General features: G+C 42.9%; 1 long non-coding RNA gene and 9 other non-coding genes across 10 annotated transcripts; 3 read left to right on the top strand and 7 right to left on the bottom strand.

The window, feature by feature from the left end:
* Window positions 1-1,881: 1,881 nt before the first annotated feature.
* On the bottom strand, window positions 1,882-1,953 carry trnag-ucc (transfer RNA glycine (anticodon UCC)). Its single transcript has one exon. It is a non-coding gene; the product is annotated as a tRNA-Gly (tRNA).
* Window positions 1,954-2,482: 529 nt separating this feature from the next.
* trnag-ucc (transfer RNA glycine (anticodon UCC)) lies at window positions 2,483-2,554 on the bottom strand. The gene has a single exon. It is a non-coding gene; the product is annotated as a tRNA-Gly (tRNA).
* Window positions 2,555-3,827: 1,273 nt separating this feature from the next.
* Window positions 3,828-3,899, bottom strand: trnag-ucc (transfer RNA glycine (anticodon UCC)). Its single transcript has one exon. It is a non-coding gene; the product is annotated as a tRNA-Gly (tRNA).
* A 238-nt stretch (window positions 3,900-4,137) lies between these two features.
* On the top strand, window positions 4,138-4,209 carry trnag-ucc (transfer RNA glycine (anticodon UCC)). The gene has a single exon. It is a non-coding gene; the product is annotated as a tRNA-Gly (tRNA).
* Window positions 4,210-5,504: 1,295 nt separating this feature from the next.
* trnag-ucc (transfer RNA glycine (anticodon UCC)) lies at window positions 5,505-5,576 on the bottom strand. Its single transcript has one exon. It is a non-coding gene; the product is annotated as a tRNA-Gly (tRNA).
* Window positions 5,577-6,108: 532 nt separating this feature from the next.
* On the top strand, window positions 6,109-6,180 carry trnag-ucc (transfer RNA glycine (anticodon UCC)). Its single transcript has one exon. It is a non-coding gene; the product is annotated as a tRNA-Gly (tRNA).
* An 830-nt stretch (window positions 6,181-7,010) lies between these two features.
* trnag-ucc (transfer RNA glycine (anticodon UCC)) lies at window positions 7,011-7,082 on the bottom strand. The gene has a single exon. It is a non-coding gene; the product is annotated as a tRNA-Gly (tRNA).
* Window positions 7,083-8,428: 1,346 nt separating this feature from the next.
* trnag-ucc (transfer RNA glycine (anticodon UCC)) lies at window positions 8,429-8,500 on the bottom strand. Its single transcript has one exon. It is a non-coding gene; the product is annotated as a tRNA-Gly (tRNA).
* Window positions 8,501-9,584: 1,084 nt separating this feature from the next.
* On the top strand, window positions 9,585-9,656 carry trnag-ucc (transfer RNA glycine (anticodon UCC)). Its single transcript has one exon. It is a non-coding gene; the product is annotated as a tRNA-Gly (tRNA).
* An 11,725-nt stretch (window positions 9,657-21,381) lies between these two features.
* Window positions 21,382-22,626, bottom strand: LOC128756486 (uncharacterized). Its single transcript, XR_008414237.1, has 3 exons — window positions 22,510-22,626; window positions 21,849-22,041; window positions 21,382-21,754 (listed from the first exon to the last, which is right to left on the bottom strand). It is a non-coding gene; the product is annotated as an uncharacterized LOC128756486 (long non-coding RNA).
* Window positions 22,627-22,964: the final 338 nt, after the last annotated feature.

Consider the following 22,964-nt stretch of genomic DNA (forward strand, 5'->3'; position numbering starts at 1 on the left):
GATGTAGGAGACACCTTGATGCAGATGTGCACAACGATCAAGTTTGCGGTCAGAACCGAACCTTTGCTCTCCCGCTTCCTGACTCATGCCAAATGATCAAGCTCAGGACCAGCATCACTATACAAATATCAGAAAGTTGCAGTTTGGATCAAACGTTTTCGACAAAGTCTGATCACCATGTGGCAGGAAGCGATCGGATAAAAGTGTAGTATGAGGTTCGCCTTCCATTAAAAACATGCTACATCTGTCAGTGTTTGTAAAAGCTCACACACACAAATGCGAACTTCTTCAGTCAAATGTCAGCATCAAGAGAAAACTAACATGACTGCAATGGCTGGGAATCGAACCCGGGTCAACTGCTTGGAAGGCAGCTATGCTCACCACTATACCACTATGGCATTGCCGGTTGTGCTGCGTCAGTGAAAAGTGTCAGTGTCCCGGCCAATGCAGTTATCCCTTCTGAATATCTACACTGAGAAATACACATGTCGAACTCGGCGATGAAAGATTCCAAGCCTCGAACTCATGTCTCTTAAGTCCAGATGAACGTTGTGTGTTGACTTCCAGTCCTTCTATTTCTTACATTCTCAGTCGAACATGACTCCTGTCTGCTCTGAACTAAATTTTTACTCATTGACCATAGCTTACAGGTTCCAGACTGCTTCAATGGAATATCTCTGGTTTCAACCGAAGATAGTGCCATGAATTGTGAAATGAAAGAACTTGATCGCTGTGCACATCTGCATGAAGGCGCCTCCAACATCTGTGACCTCATGTTTTACTGAGTGAATGACAGGAGTCTTCTGGTCTGTCTGTTGAGTCGCATGAAAGAGTCACTTGTGAAATTTGATCCGATGGATGAGTTTCTCATTAGTGATGGATGGATGAGGTTTCATGACTCAGTGTTGAAAGATAATTTTTGAGCAATTATGTTCTTCTAACTTTCAGTTAGGTTCAAACTAAATATATATGGTTTTAAACTTCTTCAGTCAACTGTGTCTGTTTTCACCAAAAGACAGTACAGTTGAATGTCAACATCAAGACGAAAGTGAGGCGAATCCGATGGCCGGGAATCGAACCCGGGTCAACTGCTTGGAAGGCAGCTATGCTCAGCACTATACCACCATCGCTGCGCACAGCTGGATGGAGGTTAGATCTGTGAGCTCATAAAGACATGACTTCGTCCCAGAATCTCAACCGGGAGCATCAATTGGGTATCGTGAAGTATGACAGGTGCCATACCTCAGCTTGTACATGTTTTTTCACTCCTCTCCTGACTGACTCACTACCATTTTCAATACATATAAATTCATTAGAAATGAAAATCAGAATGGATTTCTGTCAGTAATTGTGGAATATTCACTGGGATGGAATAAAACTAAACTGCTTGGAAGGCAACTATGTTCACCTCCATACCACCATAACTCTGAGCAGGACGCTTGAAATCATGATCAAAACACACCACACACTTACATTTCGAGGAAAGGAGAGTTTAGCTCAGAGGTGGGCGATTAAATTTCCAAAGGTGCCAGGTTATATTCATTGGCATTTTATAGCATGGGCACATCCAGTGAAGAAAATGTAAGTCAATTTTAGGCAGTGAAGACTCAGATGCTTTGGACACTTGGAGAGCTCAGGCAGGAAACATGTAGCACTGGTGAAGAGAAGAGGAGGTGGACAATTGTTGAGATTCAAAGAAGTAAAGATCATGGTAAAATGAAACTGTTTGATTTTATTCCTATTTTATGGTGTTATAATGTCAAAAGTCTAGATTAAAAAAACCGCATATCAAGGAATGGAGACATTTTTGAGGATTCTGAACAAAGAGCAAGAGAGTCACCACCATAGACGCACAAGCTGTTGACTTATTAAACAAGTTCCTACGATGGCCAGGAATCGAACCCAGGTCAACTGCTTGGAAGGCAGCTATGCTCACCACTATACCACCATCGCATTGCTGGCTCTGCTGCGTCAGTGAAAAGTGTCAGTGGGGAGAGAGCAGATGTTGCATACGTGTCAGGTGACGTCAGATAGCGATGCAGTGAAACTTTAAATTTCAGTTTAAAAACAACTGTATAACTCACACAGCGAGTAAAGGAGTATGCTGTATGTATGTACTATGCAGTAAATATTCCACAATGACTGACAGAAATCCATTCTGATTTTCATTTCTAATGAATTTATATGTATTGAAAATGGTAGTGAGTCAGTCGGGAGAGGATTGAAAAAACATGTACAAGCTGAGGTATGGCACCTGTCATACTTCACTATACCCAATTGATGCTCCCGGTTGAGATTCTGGGACGAAGTCATGTCTTTCTGAGCTCACAGATCTAACCTCCATCCTGCTGTGTGCAGCGATGGTGGTATAGTGGTGAGCATAGCTGCCTTCCAAGCAGTTGACCCGGGTTCGATTCCCGGGTCAACTGTTATATTGTCAGATCACCTCAATGGATGGATTGTGAAACTAAAACAAACTGCCTGCGATGGCCGGGAATCGAACCCGGGTCAACTGCTTGGAAGGCAGCTATGCTCACCACTATACCACCATCGCACCACTGGTAGCCCTGCATCAGCGAAGAATGTCAGTGGGGACAGAGCAGATGTTGCATACACGTCAGGAATGGAGGAAGGAAGAAATGGAAAGTGGACCATTGACTTTTTGGTTTTCATACACTACATTACTAGTATTTGCTCACCTGCCTTGACTCACATATGAACTGAAGTGCCATCCCATTCCCAAACCATAAGGTTCAATATGATGTCGGTCCACCTTTTGCAGCTATTACAGCTTCACTCCTTCTGGGAAGGCTGTCCACAAGGTAGAAGGAGTGAGAAGCAGGTGTTGCGTGTCACTATATGACAACGCAGCAATGGTGGTTGAGTCAAGGAGAGGAGGGTAAGAGAAAACTGAAAATAAAAGTCGGCCGGGAATCGAACCCGGGTCAACTGCTTGGAAGGCAGCTATGCTCACCACTATACCACCATCGCATCACTGTCAGCCCTGCATCAGCGAAGAATGTCAGTGGGGAGAGAGCAGATGTTGCTGAAGAATGAACTTGGTTTTTTTGTCTTTTTTTGTTTTTTTAACTAAAAATTGTACAGTTGTGCGGGCGATGGTGGTATAGTGGTGAACATAGCTGCCTTCCAAGCACTTGACGTGGGTTTGATTCCCGGCCATCACATTACTGTGTGTGAACTTTTACAAACAAAGACAGACGTAGCATGAATTTCATGCAAGACAAACCTTACGCTATATGTTCTATCACATCTGTGCTTCGCCCTCGAACAGCCTTCGCTATTGGTTTAACCACCTCAGCCTGAGACTTCGATTCTCGGCCATCAAAGTTGTTTTTCTTCACTCTTCATGCTGTCATGCAAATGTACTGTTTTATACTCAAAACAGACACATTTGACTGAAGAAGTCTGAAACTACAGACAAGTATCATGCGACTTATGACCTGCTTGACTTCCGTCCACTCTTACTTACGACCACGGCCAGCAGATGCTGTTTTTTTTTTATGCTTCAAAAAAAAAGCATCTGCTGGCCGTGCTGCATATGTGTCTGATCATGACGTCATGTCGTGATGCAGTCCAGCTTGAAATATCAATTTAAAAACACCACTGGATCACTCACATAGCGAAGTGTGAGAGGATTAATTTATCATTTCATGGACCTGTAAAGTCTTTTTTTTTCTCCAAAATTGTGTTTTTCCATTTAATTTTTGAGGAATTGCATTTTTTCTAACTGTCAGTTCGGTTTAAACTAAATATATGTCGTTTTGAAATTCAGTCAAATGTCAACATCAAGAGAAAAGTGATGTGAATGCGATGGCCGGGAATCAAACCCAGGTAAACTGCTCGGAAGGCAGCTATGCTCACCACTATACCACCATCGCTGTGCACATCTGGATGGAGGTGATTTTCACATTTTTACCTAAAAAAACAAAAAAATACAAAAAACTTAACTCTTAATACGCTCAGCAGACTCCTTTACTTGCTATGTGAGTGATACAGTTGTGTCTTTAAACTGAAACGTAAAGCTTGACTGCATCGCTATCTGACGTCACCTGACACGTATGCAACATCTGCTCTCTCCCCACTGACACTTTTCACTGACGCAGCACAGCCAGCAATGCGATGGTGGTATAGTGGTGAGCATAGCTGCCTTCCAAGCAGTTGACCCGGGTTCGATTCCCGGCCATCGCATTCGCATCACTTCCCTCTTGACGTTGACATTCTACTGTACTATTTTATTCTGAAAACAGATGCATTTGACGGAAAAAGTCTAAAACCACATATATTTAGTTTAAACCTAACTAAACGTTAGAAAAAAAATTAATCAAAAATTACCTTTCAATGCTGAGTCATGAAACCTCATCCATCCATCACTCATGAGAAACTCATTCATCGGATCGTTCAAATTGACTAGTGACTCTTTCATGCGACTCAACAGACAGACCAGAAGACTCCTGCCATTTACTCTGTAAAACAGATGTTGGAGACACCGTCATGCAGATGTGCACAGAGATCAAGTTCTTTAAAAGTTATTTTAATTTCACAATTCATCCAATGGGACTATTTTGGGTTCAAGGCAGAGATATTCCAATGAAGCAGTCAGGAACCTGTCAGTCAAGCTCAATGGGTAAAAATTTTGTTCAAAGCAGACAAGAGTCATGTTCGACGGAGAATGTAAGAAATGGAAGAACTGGGACTCAACAGACAACATTGATCTGGACATAAGAGACATGAGTTCTGGGCTTGTAACGTTTCACAACCAGCAATGAGATGGTGATATAGTGGTCAGCATAGCTGCTTTCACATGCATCACAGTCAAGATCTTTCAATTTCACAATAAATCCTCTGGGACGATCTTCTGTTCAAAGCACTCATGTTCTACTGAAACCTGTAAGTCCAGGTCAATGAGTGAAAATATTGTTCAACCTTCGAAGCAGACAGGAGTCATGTTTTGACCAACAAGTCCAGATGAACGTTGTGTGTTGACTTCCAGTACTTCTATTTCTTACATTCTCAGTCGAACATGACTCCTGTCTGCTTTGAACTAAATTTTTACTCATTGACCATAGCTTACAGGTTCCAGACTGCTTCAATGGAATATCTCTGGTTTCAACCGAAGATAGTGCCATGAATTGTGAAATGAAAGAACTTGATCGCTGTGCACATCTGCATGAAGGCGTCTCCAACATCTGTGACCTCATGTTTTACTGAGTGAATGACAGGAGTCTTCTGGTCTGTCTGTTGAGTCGCATGAAAGAGTCACTTGTGAAATTTGATCCGATGGATGAGTTTCTCATTAGTGATGGATGGATGAGGTTTCATGACTCAGTGTTGAAAGATAATTTTTGAGCAATTCTGTTTTCTTCTAACTTTCAGTTAGGTTCAAACTAAATATATATGGTTTTAAACTTCTTCAGTCAACTGTGTCTGTTTTCACCTAAAGACAGTACAGTTGAATGTCAACATCAAGACGAAAGTGAGGCGAATGCGATGGCCGGGAATCGAACCCGGGTCAACTGCTTGGAAGGCAGCTATGTTCACCACTATACCACCATCGCTGCGCACAGAAGGATGAAGGTTAGATCTGTGAGCTCAGAAAGACATGACTTCGTCCCACAATCTCAACCGGGAGCATCAATTGGGTATCGTGAAGTATGACAGGTGCCATACCTCAGCTTGTACATGTTTTTTCACTCCACTCCCGACTGACTCACTACCATTTTCAATACATATAAATTCATTAGAAATGAAAAACAGAATGGATTTCTGTCAGTAATTGTGGAATATTCACTGGGATGGAATAAAACCCAGATCAGCTGCTTGGAAGGCAACTATGTTCACCTCGATACCACCATAACTGTGATGGAGTCCTGCTTGAAATCATGATCAAAACACACCACACACTTACATTGCGAGGAAAGGAGAGTTTAGAGTTTAGTTTTATAATGTCAAAAGTCTAGATTAAAAAACCGCATATCAAGGAATGGAGACATTTTTGAGGATTCTGAACAAAGAGCAAGAGAGTCACCACCATAGATGCACAAGCTGTTGACTTATTAAACAAGTGCCTACGATGGCCACCCACCCAGTGCGATGGTGGTATAGTGGTGAGCATAGCTCCCTTCCAAGCAGTTGACCCGGGTTCGATTCCCGGCCATCGCATTTGCGTCACTTCCCTCTTGATGTTGACATTCTACTGCACTACTTTATTAAACAGACACATTTTACTGAAGAAGTCTAAAACCACATATATTAAGTTTAAACCTAACTGAAAGTAAGAAATAAAAGAAAAATCCTCCAGAAATATCTTTCAATACTTAGTCATGAAACCTCATCCAGCCATCATGAATGAGAAACTCATCCATCGGATCAAATTGTTGCGTGATGACCCAGATTACTATTCATAACTCAGTTGAAACCGGACGTTTGAACCAGATGTTGTTATCATGACTATTAGCTTGTGGATTCATGACTTCAGTTGTTTTTTGCCTGTAAAATCGGCATTTTTAAGCAGAAGACTCATGTCATTCACTCAGTGAAAAACTGGCCATAGACACTACAAACATCAGCAAGTACAATTATGAAAGAAGGAAGTGAGACGGCCAGGAATCGAACCTGGGTAAACTGCATGGAAGGCAGCGATGCTCACCACTATACCACCATCGAATCACGTATATGTTTGTGTGTGTATATTCCTGTGTTATCCATAAATGTCACTGGAGAGAAGCAGATGATGCATTTGTGTCTTATCACGACGTCAGATAGCGATGCAGTCCAGCTTGAAATATCAGTTTAAAAACACAGCTGGATCAGTCACATAGCGAAGTGTGTGGCCCTTTTTTTTCTTTTTTTCCAAATTGTGTTATTCCATTTAATTTTTGAGAAATTGCATTTTTTCTAACTTTCAGTTTGTTTTAAACTAAATATGTGTTGTTTTGAACTTGTTCAGTCAAATGTGACTGTGACAAATTGTGACATTACAAGCACTTGACTGCGATGGCCGGGAATCGAACCCGGGTCAACTGCTTGGAAGGTAGCTATGCTCACCACTATACCACCATCGCTGTGCACGGCTGGATGGAGGTGACTCTTATGGTCGGTGATTTTCACATTTTTACCTAAAAAAACAAAGAAATACAAAAAACGTAACTCTTAATACGCTCAGCAGACTCCTTTACTTGATATGTGAGTGATACAGTTGTGTCTTTAAACTGAAATGTAAAGCTTGACTGCATTGCTATCTGAAGTCACCTGACACGTATGCAACATCTGCTCTCTCCCACTGACACTTTTCGCTGACGCAGCAGAACCAGCAATGCGATGGTGGTATAGTGGTGAGCATAGCTGCCTTCCAAGCAGTTGGCCAGGGTTCGAATACCTTCCATCGCAGTTGTGTTTCTTATCTCTTGATGTTGTCATGCAAATGCACTATTTTATGCTCAAAAGAGACACTTTCGACTGAAGAAGTCTGAAAATACATTTATTCAGTATGAACCTACCTGAAAGTTGTCGTCAATGAGTCTTGACTTTGTCCAGATTGTGTCACCTGATGAATCAGTGTTCCACTGCCATCTGTTGAGTCGCATAAAATCATGAGTCAATCTGACTTGATGGATGAGCTTCTCACTCGTGATGGGTGGATGAAGTTTCATGACTCAGCAGTGAAAGTTTGAAGAGGTTCCAGGAGTGATGGGCTGCATGAAACAGGGTCCTCGTTCTCAGCTTCCACTAGATGGCACCGTCTGTTCTGAAATCGTTTTTTTGAGCATTTCAAACCTCACATCATGTTTAAACTGAGAGCACCACCAACTGACATCTGAAAATGAGGACACTGTTTCATGAAGCTTCGTCAGCCCATCACTAGGTTTCATGAAATAGGGTCCTGATTTTCACAGACCATGGAGTCACTGTCTGCAGTCAAGTTGCATGTTTTCAATGCAAGACAAACCTTTTTCGATAAGTTTGTCCTCTTGCTTCCTCACACATGGTGATCAGACTTTGTCGAAGACTTTTGATTCAAACTGCTAGTTTCTCTTGTGTGTAGTTTGACCAAGGCTCCACTGTGGTTCTCCTTGAGGATGTCAGACGACCCTACCCTCGGAGTGTCACTGCAAAAAAAACCAAACATTAAAAAAACAACTTGATGTACATTGCCAATCTTCTCAACAGACTCCTTGACTTGCTGTGTCAGTGATCCAGGCGTCCACACGTATGCAACATCTGCTTCTCTCCCCACTGAGCCTGTTTGCTGCCTCTCAAGCAGTCGCAGGAACGAACTTTGTATCTGAACACTGTGAACAGCGAGTGCACTAAGCACCAAGGTGACGGCGACTTACAGGTTTCAGAATGCTTCAGTACAATATCTCTGCTTAAAAGTTCAGATAGACCCAGTGGATGGGGAAAAAAACTCTGCGATGGCCGGGAATCGAACCCGGGTCAACTGCTTGGAAGGCAGCTATGCTCACCACTATACCACCATCGCATTGCTGGTTGTGCTGCGTCAGTGAAAAGTGTCAGTGGGAGAGAGCAGATGTTGCATACGTGTCAGGTGACGTCAGATAGCGATGCAGTCAAACTTTAAATTTCAGTTTAAAAACACAACTGTATCACTCACACAGCGATTAAAGGAGTCTGTTGAGCGTATTAAGAATTACCTAGAAGTTTTTCGTATGTTTGTTTTTTAAGATTTATGTGAAAATCACCAACCGTAAGAGTCGCATTCATCCAGCTGTGCACAGCGATGGTGGTATAGTGGTGAGCATAGCTGCCTTCCAAGCAGTTGACCTGGGTTTGATTCCTGGCCATCGTAGGAACTTGTTTAATAAGTCAACAGCTTGTGCATCTATGGTGGAGACTCTCTTGCTCTTTGTTCAGAATCCTCAAAAATGTCTCCATTCCTTGATATGCGGTTTTTTAATCTAGACTTTTGACATTATAACACCATAAAATAGGAATAAAATCAAACAGTTTTATTGTACCATGATCTTTACTTCTTTGAATCTCAACAATTGTCCACCTCCTCTTCTCTTCACCAGTGCTACATGTTTCCTGCCTGAGCTCTCCAAGTGTCCAAAGCATCTGAGTCTTCACTGCCTAATATTGACTTACATTTTCTTCACTGGATGTGCCCATGCTATAAAATGCCAATGAATATAACCTGGCACCTTTGGAAATTTAATCGCCCACCTCTGAGCTAAACTCTCCTTTCCTCGCAATGTAAGTGTGTGGTGTGTTTTGATCATGATTTCAAGCAGGACTCCATCACAGTTATGGTGGTATAGAGGTGAACCTAGTTGCCTTCCAAGCAGCTGATCTGGGTTTTATTCCATCCCAGTGAATATTCCACAATTACTGACAGAAATCCATTCTGATTTTCATTTCTAATGAATTTATATGTATTGAAAATGGTAGTCAGTCAGTCGGGAGAGGATTGAAAAAACATGTACAAGCTGAGGTATGGCACCTGTCATACTTCACGATACCCAATTGATGCTCCCAGTTGAGATTCTGGGACGAAGTCATGTCTTTCTGAGCTCACAGATCTAACCTTCATCCTTCTGTGCGCAGCGATGGTGGTATAGTGGTGAGCATAGCTGCCTTCCAAGCAGTTGACCCGGGTTCGATTCCCGGCCATCGCATTCGCGTCACTTTCGTCTTGATGTTGACATTCAACTGTACTGTCTTTTGGTGAAAACAGACACAGTTGACTGAAGAAGTTTAAAACCATATATATTTAGTTTGAACCTAACTGAAAGTTAGAAGAACATAATTGCTCAAAAATTATCTTTCAACACTGAGTCATGAAACCTCATCCATCCATCACCAATGAGAAACTCATCCATCCGATCGATCAAATTTCACAAGTGACGCTTTGTGCGACTCAACAGACAGACCAGAAGACTCCTGTCATTCACTCAGTAAAACATGAGGTCAGAGATGTAGGAGACACCTTGATGCAGATGTGCACAACGATCAAGTTTGCGGTCAGAACCGAACCTTTGCTCTCCCGCTTCCTGACTCATGCCAAATGATCAAGCTCAGGACCAGCATCACAATACAAATATCAGAAAGTTGCAGTTTGGATCAAAAGTTTTCGACAAAGTCTCATCACCATGTGGGAGGACGCGAGTGGACAAACGTATGGTATAAGGTTTGTCTTGCATTAAAAACATGCTACATCTGTCTGTGTTTTTAAAAGGCGACACACAAGGGAACATAACTGCAATGGTCGGGAATCGAACGCGCATCAAATGCTTGGAAGGCAGCTATGCTCACCACTATACCACCATCACTGCGCACGTGTGGGTGAAGGTGACTCTTACATCTGTGACCTTCTCATTCTGACTTCAGAAAGGTGAAGTTTGTGATTAGAGGTTGTCTGTCTCTGTGACCTTCTTGTTCTTGGTTCTGAATCCTCACAAATATCTCCTTACCTTGCGATGTGAGCTATTCACTCAAGTGAAGATTTTTTAAGCTTGACTGTTGACAATATAACACCATAAAATGGGAATAAAATCAAACAGTTTTATTGTACCATGATCTTTACTTCTTTGAATCTCAACAATTGTCCACCTCCTCTTCTCTTCACCAGTGCTACATGTTTCCTGCCTGAGCTCTCCAAGTGTCCAAAGCATCTGAGTCTTCACTGCCTAATATTGACTTACATTTTCTTCACTGGATGTCTCTGTGATATAAGTTGTCCATGAAAGCTTGAAAAATGAAGGACTTGTTGATCACAACTTTCAGGTAGGTTGAAGCTAATAATCTAATCATAAGTTGTTTTCGACTGCTTTGAACTTGAACTAGTCGCGTTGGATGATGAATTGTGGAATTAAAACAACATGAATGCGACAGCCAGGGATCAAACCTGGATTAACTGCTATGCTCACCATGATACCACCATCACTGAAGGGCCCTGAAGAACCTGACTCTTACCTCTGTGACCTTTTCATAGCTGGGCAAAATAGAGGTTTATCAGCTATACTCTCCTTTCATTGATATGTGAACGTGTGGCGTGTTTTGATTTTTGAGGCAGGACTCCATACAGTTCTGGTGGTAAAGTGGTGAGCATTGTGAACAACAACAACATAGTGAACAATGTTGTCAAACGCAGCTCACTTGTGATGGGTCGATGATGTATCAAGTACTGCAGAGTTGATCAAACTGTATCTTCATTTTCTGAGACCTCTAAATGGCACTCTTCATTTAAAAGTTAAATGAGATTTTATAATTGTTTGTTCAAATCCAAACAATGTTCTCCAGGCAGTGCCATCTGGTGGCCTCTAAAAATCACAACACCGTTTCATGAAACCTCATCTACCCTTCACTGCAGCACACCAATGAAAGACAAACGTCATACATCTACTGTTTGCTACAGAAGGGCTCAGATGAATCAGTGTTTACACTTTCACAGCTCAGTAGGTGGCACTGTCTGTAAACATTAAATAAATCCAAAGGTTTTTGAGCTCAGAGTGCCACCCAGTGGTCTCTGGAAATGAGGACCCTTTCATGAGTCAGAACTGTGACAGGTCAGCAGTTTTACAACCCCTTAAAATAAATTACGCTGCTCTGTTTGGGGGGTCCACTTCAGTCAAACAAATTAGACTTAAAGTCTCTCATATTTCTCCTTTAGAGAGAAATAAACCAACAATGATGGGGCTGTGCATTGGAAACAGAAAGAAAATGTGTTCTTTTACAGATGGTTTGACTCGCAGGGATCTGTGGGACAAAACAAAAGTCGGCTTGCCCACAGGGTGCAGAGATAGTGGCTGTTATATCGTAAAAAGACAAAAAAGACCGGAGGGAGGTGGAAATAATAGCACACCTGTTGGTTCATAGCTGGTGAGAGTGAGCCAGTGTGTTTGGGGAGTGCACAGCCCACAGCTGTTTTTCTGCTTGTTGTCGTGGGAGGTCAGGGAGGTTAAAGAATGGACTTTTAACATCCTCCCACCATCCGTAAGTGCTTCGCCACAGCGTCACGGCTCTGAAGGGAGGAATCCTGCCTGTGAAGAATCCTCCCCCAACCTCACCCCTTTCGACTTTGAACTTGACTGACCGCCCCCTTCCTCCAGCCCCCGTCTCTCTTTTTAATTCAATCAGCTCTCCTGCTATCTCATCATCTTTCGCCCGCCCTCTCGGCGTGCGCCAGTGTTCTTTGAGGTTTGTTTATTTCCGTGAGTGCGTTTCTGTCTGATGGATCTGCTCTGCTGGAGCAACAGAGTGGTGATGAAACGCCCCGGTTATAGCCCCTCCGGGGAATTTCATGAAATGACACGGCGAGCTGTTGTGGGGCTCATTTGAAAGTGTGAGTTATCTGAAATATGGATCTCCAGATTTGCTGGTGGAGATGCTTTGGAATTCATCACTCCCGATGGTGGAACCTTGTTTGGAAAATCACCAGGATTAATAGAAAGTAGAGTCGCAGCTCTCCAAGATCGATCACAATTTGACTTCCTCTTTTTCTCATCATGGTTCTCTTCTGCGTCGCACAGAGAATAATATTCTCCAACCCTCTTCCAGGGAGAGGCTTCCTATTTCAGTGGATACATCCACTCCACGTTCCAAGCTTCTGGATGAGATAACGTTGCTGTTGAAAAGTAGAAGATTAATGTTTGAGTAAGTGGATGTGAAAGTGTTTTACATAAGATCTGGGTACAATCTCCGCTGATGACTCAGCACTATCGACACTCACTGGCCACAACGTTTCATAGACATCTGCGCATCAGGTTTGAGTGATTTCACCACTGTAACATGATCACATACAAGGTGGAGGTAAAATACTCAGTATATTCCTAATATCATAGAAACACTGTGAACCACTCCCCATATTTCAGACTTTATTACTTTTACTACTCTGCCTTGTTATTTGGCTGCGAACGCGTGATTTAATGCAAAGTGTCAGATATTATTTAATGTGTGTCTGGGCGTCTGAAACACGCCAAATACTGAGCGTTTGCTGTAAATCCCTTGATCTCCATTACTCCTGTCCATCATTCCTTGCTTCCTTCAATTCAAGTCCTGAGTTTTTCATCATTTAATGAGCGTGGAAATAAACAAATCTGCTTCAGCGTTGGTGATTGCTTGAATTATTACTAAATATGCGGCAGCTTGCAACAAATCATATGCAGCACGTCTCCAGCTGTTCAATACTGACTCTCAGCTTGGCAGTTGGGCTGAAGTGCTTTATGTCAAACACACAAGCAGCAATTCATCTCCAGGTTTTTATTGAGAGCCAGAGGGCATTTGATCAATCAGGGATTCAAATAAAAAGACTGGGGTGTGCAAACATTTGAGATGAAAACGCAGTGGAGTCACCAACTGCTCTACATGATGTTCTAAAGAATAAAAAAATAAATAAATGAAAAATTCCTGTCGCCGACTATACTAAGTCAAAACAAAGCTTACAAAAAAAAAACAACTAAGACTTCCTGGGAGTATGATAAGAATTGCAGATCTGCCTAAAAAAAGGGGGTGTGATTCGATTAAAAAAATTAATTAGAGAATTTGTGATAAATTAATCTCAATTAATCGCAGTTTAATGGTCTAAGAATATTTGCCACAAGAAGCCACATTTTTCAATTTGAATGAATTTGGTATATTACTGAATCAAGTGATGGAGCCATACATACATTTAAACAAACAACATTTTTGCATCAGTTTGACAATGGCACAATAAATCACAATGGTGGCTATATTCAAGTTTTTATATCACCTTATTAAAAATAAAGCTCTTTTAATGTTTTGAAAATATTTGTACAAGAATTTCAATTTTATAAGAATTTCAAGTACATTTAGAGTAGTGGAAACTCTGGCCATTGTGTAGTGAAAAACATCTCTGAACAAAAGCAAACAGATGCTTTTGTTTGCTTTTGTTCAGGGATTCCTCCATGTTTGTTGTTGTTGTTATCATCCTCGCTGCCACCTGTCTTGTGCGTCAGTGTGATCAGTGGACCAGGCACTCCTGCACTCACAAAGGTTCCCTGTTCAAGTAAATTAAATTAAATTAAGTTATAAATTTGACTGTGTTGTTTGTTGTAATTAATTAATTGCAATTAACTTGTTAAATTCCCACCACTAAAATAAATGATAAAAAAATTTTTTTTTGGAACTTCAGTAGTTAAAATGCATACTGTATGTCTACATACTGCCTACTGTATATACTGAAAATCATGAACAAAACTGCTGAATTCTTGCTTCTTTAAATGAGTCATCAAAAAAGTTATTTCTTTAATTCTGTGCCATCAGAAAGAAATTATTTTAATACTTCTAGAGAACATGCTTGCAAGTCTGCATGAGGAACATGGTGCGCAGGAAGGTAGCGTGAGTTAAAGGGAAATGTTCGGAGGCTCTCTTGACTGATTTACCTCGGATGTTTTTTCCGGCGCTTATGTGGCGCTGCTCCTTAGTGTCTGAAGACTGCGGCCGTTGTTACACATAGAACAAAAGGAACGCCATCCCATGGCTTCCCTAGTACCAACCGTCGTCTTTCTTTGACTTGACACGCTGCCCATGGCATCATGATATGTCGATTCAGTTAAAACCTAATGCACCAGCACGCAACACTGGCGTCAAGCATAGGATGCTGTCAAAAGTCAAATTTCCTGACGTCAATATATTACGCCATGGGAGTCAGAATGGGTTGTGGAATGTTTCGTGCTCCTCTTGTGCTGCCCCAGTGAGTCAAACATTCTTCCCTCACATAATGAAGGTGTTTGGTTTGGGAGCGATTCAGTCTTCTAAAGGGCAGACATGCATTGTTTTGCAAACCAAGCCTGAACTGGCGTGGGCGGCTAACTGGCCAGGCTACCACTCTCATGACACACGGAAGCTGAAAATAGCTCAGCAGGACAAGTCACCCGAACGTGTGATTTCGGAAAATTAAACCAGCACATGGAGAACGTTTTTGAGCTTAAAGGACCCAGGTGGCACATTTGAACTCAGCAGCACTAATCGCTGCACGGCAACAATCACGGCACCACCTCACCGTGAAGTGTTTCTTGAGAACATGGCGAAGCTCAAAACTGAATGGTCCATTATTCGTCAGTCTCAAGTTAAACATTTAGACTTTGAATATGGAAAAAAGGCAGTCACTTCCACACCATTAGTGAGAGCCGTCATTGTATCGCCCGATGTCTTCAGAAACCCAGCTTGGGTTTGGCTACCTGGCCTTGCCGTGACCTTCCTCGGGGGCGACTTGCTCCTGGTGCAGTCTGATTTATTAAGAAAACTGGAGGGAAGTCCAAGACGGATTGGTTCTCTATCAGGAAGTCCAGAGATATAACAAGGTGAAGGCCAGAGTTGATGTTGCTGCCTTTTTCTTGGCTCTTAATGTGTCTTCAGAGCTTGAAAGAATGTGAGAAGGTGCCCGCGGGGTTTGGAAAACACACCAAGATTTGTTGAAACATGGAGTGGAGGAGGAAAAGAAGAAAGAAGGAAAACAGAAAGGAATGAAGAGCTTCAGACTTAGGGCCGAGTGTGTTGGTGCTGATCACAAAGAGTAGAGGAGTGAGATAAAAACGGGCCTGACAGCAGAGGTCACCAGAACATTGTGTGACTGCTGCTCCAGCTTACTTTGCTCCTCTATTGTTGCATATTCCAGCAGCATATTTAGCAACACTTCCATGTGAAAGTGACCTCAGTTTTGAAGTTTAAGTTGAGCCTCGTGAATATCCAAAGTTCCGTTGCTATAAACAGAGACTGTTGTGAAAATATGGGGAGGGTCTGGAAACATTTTCATGTTTTGGCCTTATCAGCTTTTGGAAGTTGCATTATCAGGTTTTCTCTTTCCACTTAACTCCACAAACTTATCTCGAGGAGCACTTCCCCTTCAAGTTCCACCAATTGTCCCGCCGACTACGAGAGCAGCCTTTAAAGAGATTTTCCTTGTTTCGAGAGGACGTCGGCGCCGGAGAGCTCATGCTCAAGATCATTGTTGAAGGTGGGGAGGCAGGGGAGGCGACGTCACGCACACGCAAGCCTCACTTGCTCCCATCTGTGATGGACTGTGGTCAACTGTGTTGTTCTGAAGCCAACAAGTTCGCAGCCATATGTCCGGCAATGTTTCGTCTGCGATCTACCGTTTTTTAAACAGAGCTCTGGCACGAAGTACCGCCTGACAAATCCACATAGCGTCAGAGGCTCAGTTGTTTAAACATAACTGGCCCGGCTGCAGAGATGGTCAGATCTGGCACGTGTGTACAGTGACTGCACACTGTGATGAAAAATAAACTGTCACATGGATGCACCACACAGCTGAGATCAGGGCAGAGGAGGGTTTCCATGGAAACACACCCAGCTCATCTCTCCTGGGTGCCTTTATTGAATAATATGAAAAGACTGCTGAGGTGCCAGCCCTTTGACACACATCCTCCCCAGAGTTCAAGGTGCTGCAACTGCGCCGGAAAAAAGCACTTTGTTCTTTTAGTGAAAGCTGCTGTTAAGTCTGCAACAGGCTGCGTGTACTTATCGTGCTACTGCTGAAAAGTCATTATTTAATGTTGAATCTAATCCGTTTACCCTGTCAAGCAAGTTGGGATTTATGCCGGAATGTTGCAAACTGGTGATTAGTTGGTCCATAATCTGCTCCCGATTCACCTTTGGACCAACACAAACTGCCTCTTAAAGGAAACCAACTGGACCAAAAGGACACTTTGCTATGCAATTTTAATAAATACAGTGGTACCTCGGTTCTGAACCACAATCTGTTCCAGACGGCCGTTCGAGAAGCGATTTGTTCGAAATCTGAATCGATTTTTCCCATTACAATGAACGGAAAAATAAATAATGCGTTCCAAGCCTTAAAATAGTCTTTTGTAGGAGTGAATGTAGCGTGTCTGCTGCAGGTGCGCTGTTCCTCTATGTGTGCGGCCGCTGCATGTGGGAGGGGTTGCCGAGTGAGTGACGTCTCTCCAGAAGTGAAGAGGTGCCCGGTGCGTGTCCAGCTCTGAATGTGTGCTTCTGTGCAGTTTGGCTGTGACAAAGTCATAAACCAAGTGACGCTCTGTCCCAGACTCGCCTCATCCCTGTCCCAGCTCCATCCCACAACAGGACATCAAACCCTGGAGTGAGCGCTCCAGCCTCGGAAGTGTGGAGAGCGAGCGCCTCCCCTGTGACACTCTACCACGGTCCAAAAGTATGTAAAAAAGTAAAAAAAAGTATCCAAATTTTTGTTCAAACTCCGATTTGTTTGAAGTCCGGGATGTTCAAAAAACGAATTTTCCACTGTATATCACTGTCTTTTTGTTGTATCAAAATTTTTGAACTTCCAACGTGACAGCATTGACACTTCACTAGCCATGATACATTAGTGCTGTGTGCGTATGAGGGACACTACACTACGGACAGGCTGATGAGGTTTAATGAAACTCTGTCCTTATTTTCAAGAACCACTGAATGACCCACTCAGCTCTGCCGTCATGTCTTCAACAACTCCAGGGCTTCCGCTACATGTAATGGAGCATGGGCTTAAATGAGAGCCGCCTTTTTTTAAAGCAGAACCGTTGCTCCCAGAACTCAACTTGCGCATTTCAGCCGGACATATAAGCTGCGGGACCGGAGGACGGCTGCAGACTGAAGGGGAAGTCAACTTCTCATGATTTAAAACTGGAGTTTATATAATCTCCATTTTGCTAAATGTTAAAAACATTCCCCTCTGATCCAATGTTTCTGTTGCTTCTTCATTGGCTGTGTTCCATGCGGAGACTCCGCCACAGTTTCAAGAAATTCATGGCGCAAACCATGAACTCCTTTAAACAGTGAAACCTCCCACGTGTTTCAAACTTACAGCACCATCTTTTGACCTGTGAAAATAAAGACTGTTTCATGAAACCTCACCAGCCCATCACTGAGGCAGACTCATTAAAATTAGATGTTATAAAAGCTATGGAGAAACAACCTACAGTGAATGCCCTGCAAGGCTAGTGTAACACTTTGACAAAGTGGAGTAGAAGATGGACTGTGTATATATATATATGTTCAAATGCCATGGTGTATGACGTGATGTTAGTACTGGCTGGCTTCATCACTATTAGTGAGGGGCCATTCCCCGGCTAAATCCAACATACATAGAAAACCAAAAATTTCAAATTTGAAATTCAATTTTTCAGAAAAATAACGTTTTGTGGGTCACTCTCTGGTTTCCCACATCAATAGCTTATATACTTCCATCTCTCTGTTTCAACCTCTAGGCCTATTTGTGGTTCATTGAATGCTTTCTGGCCTTCAGGATACTAGAAGAAGCCAAGTGAATGTCCTCCAGGTGCTGAAGTAGTTGGCCGAAAATCTACTGAGGCATTTTAGTGTCCTCAGGGGAAGAGAAGTGGAATCCTCCAAGCAACTCGCTGGAGTTCCTCTCCTCTTCCTCCCTAGAGCCAAATGGATGGGGAGCCCTGCAAGTGAGCTATTTTGATAAGTTGTCTTTGAACGTCCCCAGAATGACTCAATCGATTGAATTCCTAGGACAGTAGAATATTTTCGTCTCATGTCCCCTTCACATTGAAGTGTTTCAGTTGGGGCCCTTTTTTTCTGCATTTGCTTGAACTGAGTCATTGTTGCATCACTGTGTAAAACCTGCTCACCCAGAAAAGGCTGCTTTAAGGCTTTTTTAAAACCCAATTCTCAAAAATGACTTTAAGAGGAGTTGTTTTGACTCAGGTTCTATTTTTATTCTTCAGCGTCACAATGCCGTTTCATGAACCCGTTCCTAATGAGTCACACCGTTAATGGACCTGCTTTGGTGCACGACTTCAACATCCCTCTTCATGCGGGTTTCTATTATTCATGTCGGACACCAGAAAATAAACTAGTTTGTCGAATCCTTGCACGACTACGTCACAAGACAAAAGTATTTATAGCGGTCTTCAAGGCCCGGAAGGCATTGTGTTGCACACGGTTGAGCCCATCAAGAAGAAAAGTTGCGTAAGGAATGAAAGTCGCTTGACAGAGATGCCTCATACGTCTGTGTTTGGATGTCAGCGCAATTGTCCCCAACACCTTTAGCAGATCTGACAGGAAATGTTTTTGCCCTATTCCACCAAAGCATTTGACTCTATTTTACTTGAGGTTTATTAAAAATAAATCAATGTTACAGTCACTCAAAGCTACACGTCTGTGTTGGGACAGTGGCACCATATTTGGAAAACAAGTGTAACCATAGCAAAAGCCTACAGCTGAGCTTGTAATGCAAAGGGATGTTGAAGCTCAAATGTTATTTTCCACATATGATCTTCTTCATTTGAAGTTTTAGTTGCATTTTCTTTACATTTGTTTTTCCATGAAAGCCTTGGTCAGAAGGAATGTAAACTGCAAACCTTGGAATTATCATCCATGTATTTTAGGTGGAAGATCATATCTGTGTTTCTGAAGTACAGCTCTTCCACGTATGATCTTTGACACCTAGCGATTAAACATTCCATGCCAGTCGGTCCTACAGATCAAAAATGCAGGGTTTGCTTTCTTGTCTTGAAGGTGGACATCACACTTCTGGCACCATCCCGGTTGAGCAAAGTCTTTCCCAGGCGCAATCACTGTAGACACTGACTGCGTGTGGTGAGTTCTCCTTATTTTGTTAAGTGAGCCTGTGAAGTGAAATAGAGATGTTTTTTCACAAGTGTCAGTCTTTTCAACTTTTCATTTATCATTGCATTCAAAGGTTCTTTTAAAATAGTGAATCAGTCATTCCAAAAGAGTGCAGGAACAAAAATAATGCAACATAATAACCAAATAAAAAAGGTCAAAAAGACATGCATGTTTTTTTGTTTGTTTTTTTTTAAACAAATTTCCACTGTTTTCTGTAGCAACATCAAACAAATGAGGCTGTGCTGGGCAGGAAAGTTCGACATTAGCATATGCTGCAGTGGCTTGCCTAATGACGTTCCCGTCCCGACTTACTTCTCAGCTTGGTACCATTCCGCGCAGACATAATGGCTTTCAATTCCAGGAAATCATAAACATCCAATTTTCAGGTTCTGTTTTGATCATCACAAACCAGGGACTCCCCCATTTTATATTATTTCTCCAATCAAAGCCATTTGAAAATGGAAAAGGTTGTTTTCCTTCAGCTCCCTCGCCCCTTGCACACCCGCAACTCCTTCATGCACAATTAATCTCAGATGTCACTTGTAGGTGGTGAATTCCTGAAATACTGCAGGTTTTTTTTTTTACTGCCTCCCCACTGTATTCCAGTAAGTACAGCTTGGAGATCTGCGCTTAAGAGAAGTGCTGCGGAAATGAAGTGAGACGGACTAAAAAGAAGCTTTGTGCTGCTGCCAGTGCCCCACTCACTGCGCTCAGAGTCAGCATCCAGCTGTAGCCAGGAGCGGGACCTGTTAGACAAGTCGGAGGTAGAGAAACTCTGCTCACCTAAATAGTGTATGATTGACTCATTTAAACTATATTTGGCAGGGTAGCGGTTGAGGGCATGGAAGTAGAGAACGGAGGGAGCGATGTTCAGAAAAACTGACAGGCAGCACAGTAATATCGTATGCTGGAGTATAGATCTAGAGCACACATCTAAGGATGTTGACTTCATGCTACAGCAAAAACAGGAGCTTATAAATAAAAGGTTGATGTGCTTTTCGCTCCTAATATATGTTTGATACCTCAAATACTTTACTATAGTTCATACGATTTGTTCCAGAACCGTAATTTATTCCATGAATTAAGTTCAAGAACCTCTCAAGTGCTAATATATAGAGAGACCCATATAAAAGGACTAGACAGCCTCACTTGCATGTTCAATATACTGACGTTCGGAAAGTGGACTTTTGCGCCTGATACTGACATAAAACGCAGCCTTCAGCGTTGCATATTGATGCATTAGGTTTTCAAGTGAAGCACGTGTTCAGCCTTCAGCAGCAGCGAAACACAAAAAAATGACAGAGGTTGGATTAAGGTAAGCCATGGGATGGCACTCCTTTCATTCTACATTTAGCAACGAAGGTTGGAGTTAGTAAGCCATCAGATGGTGCTTCATTCATGTTACATATAACAACATGTCGCACGACTCCGGTAAATAGCAACTGAAATCCAATATGATTCAGTTAAGAGAGCTTCCGTATGTCTCCATGTCCCTCGCCCTTCCGCCCCTAGCGACGCTCCCCCACCTCGCACATTCCACACCCAACTCCCCACACTCTGTTCCTTGCGTTATGTGACGCATCCCAGCCCTGCAATGCTACATGGGAAGGAATCGCCTATGCGTCAACATGAAACATGGAAGGCTGCCCTTTTCGTCAGTATAGGACTCAAAGGTCCGGTTTCTCAATGTCAATATATTACGCCATGGGAGTGAGGAGGAGTGAGGGTCACAGGCTGTCACACTTCATCTACATCTACAGCGACATCTGTCAAATCACACACTCATCTGACCTCCAGCATCATGTTGCGGTGCCTTGACCAGTCAGAGCCCAGATCATATGGCGACGTATGCACAAGGTGAAAGTTCATCATCACGATGAAAAAGAGAAACCAAGGAGACGCTGAATGGTCTCCTGCAGGATCTCTTGGACCCAAAGATGGCGGCATCCGTAGCTTTTTTTTGTTTCTATTATATTTCCACAGGAGATGAAGGGCTATGATTCTGCCTCTCTGATCCAACTTCAGTCTGATCTTTCCATCGGTTTACCTTCTTTTTTCATGCAGCTCCACAGACAGGGGGGTGTAGCGTGACAAGTGCCCACAATCACGTTTGGTCCCTTAACACCGCGGGATGTGGAGAGGGTTGTGGAGGATTTTGTCACTATGGGTAAAACAACAATTGCTGTCAACAGGAATACGAGAGATGTGAAGAAATCCAAATTAAAGACCACATTCGCCGGTGGATGGAGCACAACCTTGGACGGTGCTTGACCGGCAGGCTGGGTCACAGAGGAATGTCGCTGCGGCACGTAAGAGGCAATCTGAAAATGCCACGAGGCTGCCACGCCTGCTGCTGCCACTCCTGTCCACAATCAATGAGAGTCCTCAAGAGGCAGGCCAAACCTCCGTCCTCATCCGCAACACTGGATGCAGAGTGGAGAGCAGCACCTGAACAGTTAATATGGATGATATAGCACATACTGTTATTTAATACAATGCAACCTGGAGGAAAAAAACTACTCTCTTCTGCATGGCTATAGCTCATACCGAAACCTCGATACACACTGGTTCTCCCTGGAGGAAATTGTTGCTTTACGATTCTCCCTAAAGGTTGAGCAGATTCAGGAAAAAGCGCTGACATTCGTGGGCTGAGTTCTGAACATAATGGATGTGAGGGCGTAGACACAGATAGTTCTGTGTTTCATGTTTGTCTCTGCTGGCCACCACACATAGACCATCATTGTGTCTTCAGCCAAGTCGAAGAGACCAAACGTTCTGTCACACACCCACACTGTGTCACACTACAAGAGGAAGGAACACAGAAATAGGGAAGCGACTTGTCGTGGTGAAAGCTCTTCCACTCGCACACTTCGGTTTGTGTGGTGAAGATCAGAGGGGAGTTTTCATGCTACCTACCATGATATGAATCCAGGTCAGATTTAGATCCACAGCCAAGTTCAACCTGGATAAATCCCAGAACATGTAAAAATTCTGCCAGAGCCGTCCTCATATGTCAACACTGCAGCTCCTCCTTGCGAGCAGCTCCTGATGCACGCCGTGGGCACATCAGGATTGAGGTTAGCTTTGCTGGAATGAGTAAAAGGGAACAAACATGGGCACCTCCCCAGGAGTAAAATTCTATTTTTGTGTCACATTTCTATTCATCTCTGCTTTCCCCCCGCTACCTTTGATTTCCACCAGATCAGGCAGAAAGGGAAAAAGGACAGAGATGAGAAAGAGATTACCTCTTCCTTTCCCCCCTTTCCTTCGCTTCACATCTTCACTTTCCTTGTTGCCTCCAATTAAGACGGCTCTGGTTTCTGGTGCGTAATAAAACGCTAATAAAACCCCCTATCGACTTCCTGTGCAGG

This window comes from Synchiropus splendidus, chromosome 3, assembly GCF_027744825.2.
Source record: "Synchiropus splendidus isolate RoL2022-P1 chromosome 3, RoL_Sspl_1.0, whole genome shotgun sequence".
NCBI lineage: Eukaryota > Metazoa > Chordata > Actinopteri > Syngnathiformes > Callionymidae > Synchiropus > Synchiropus splendidus.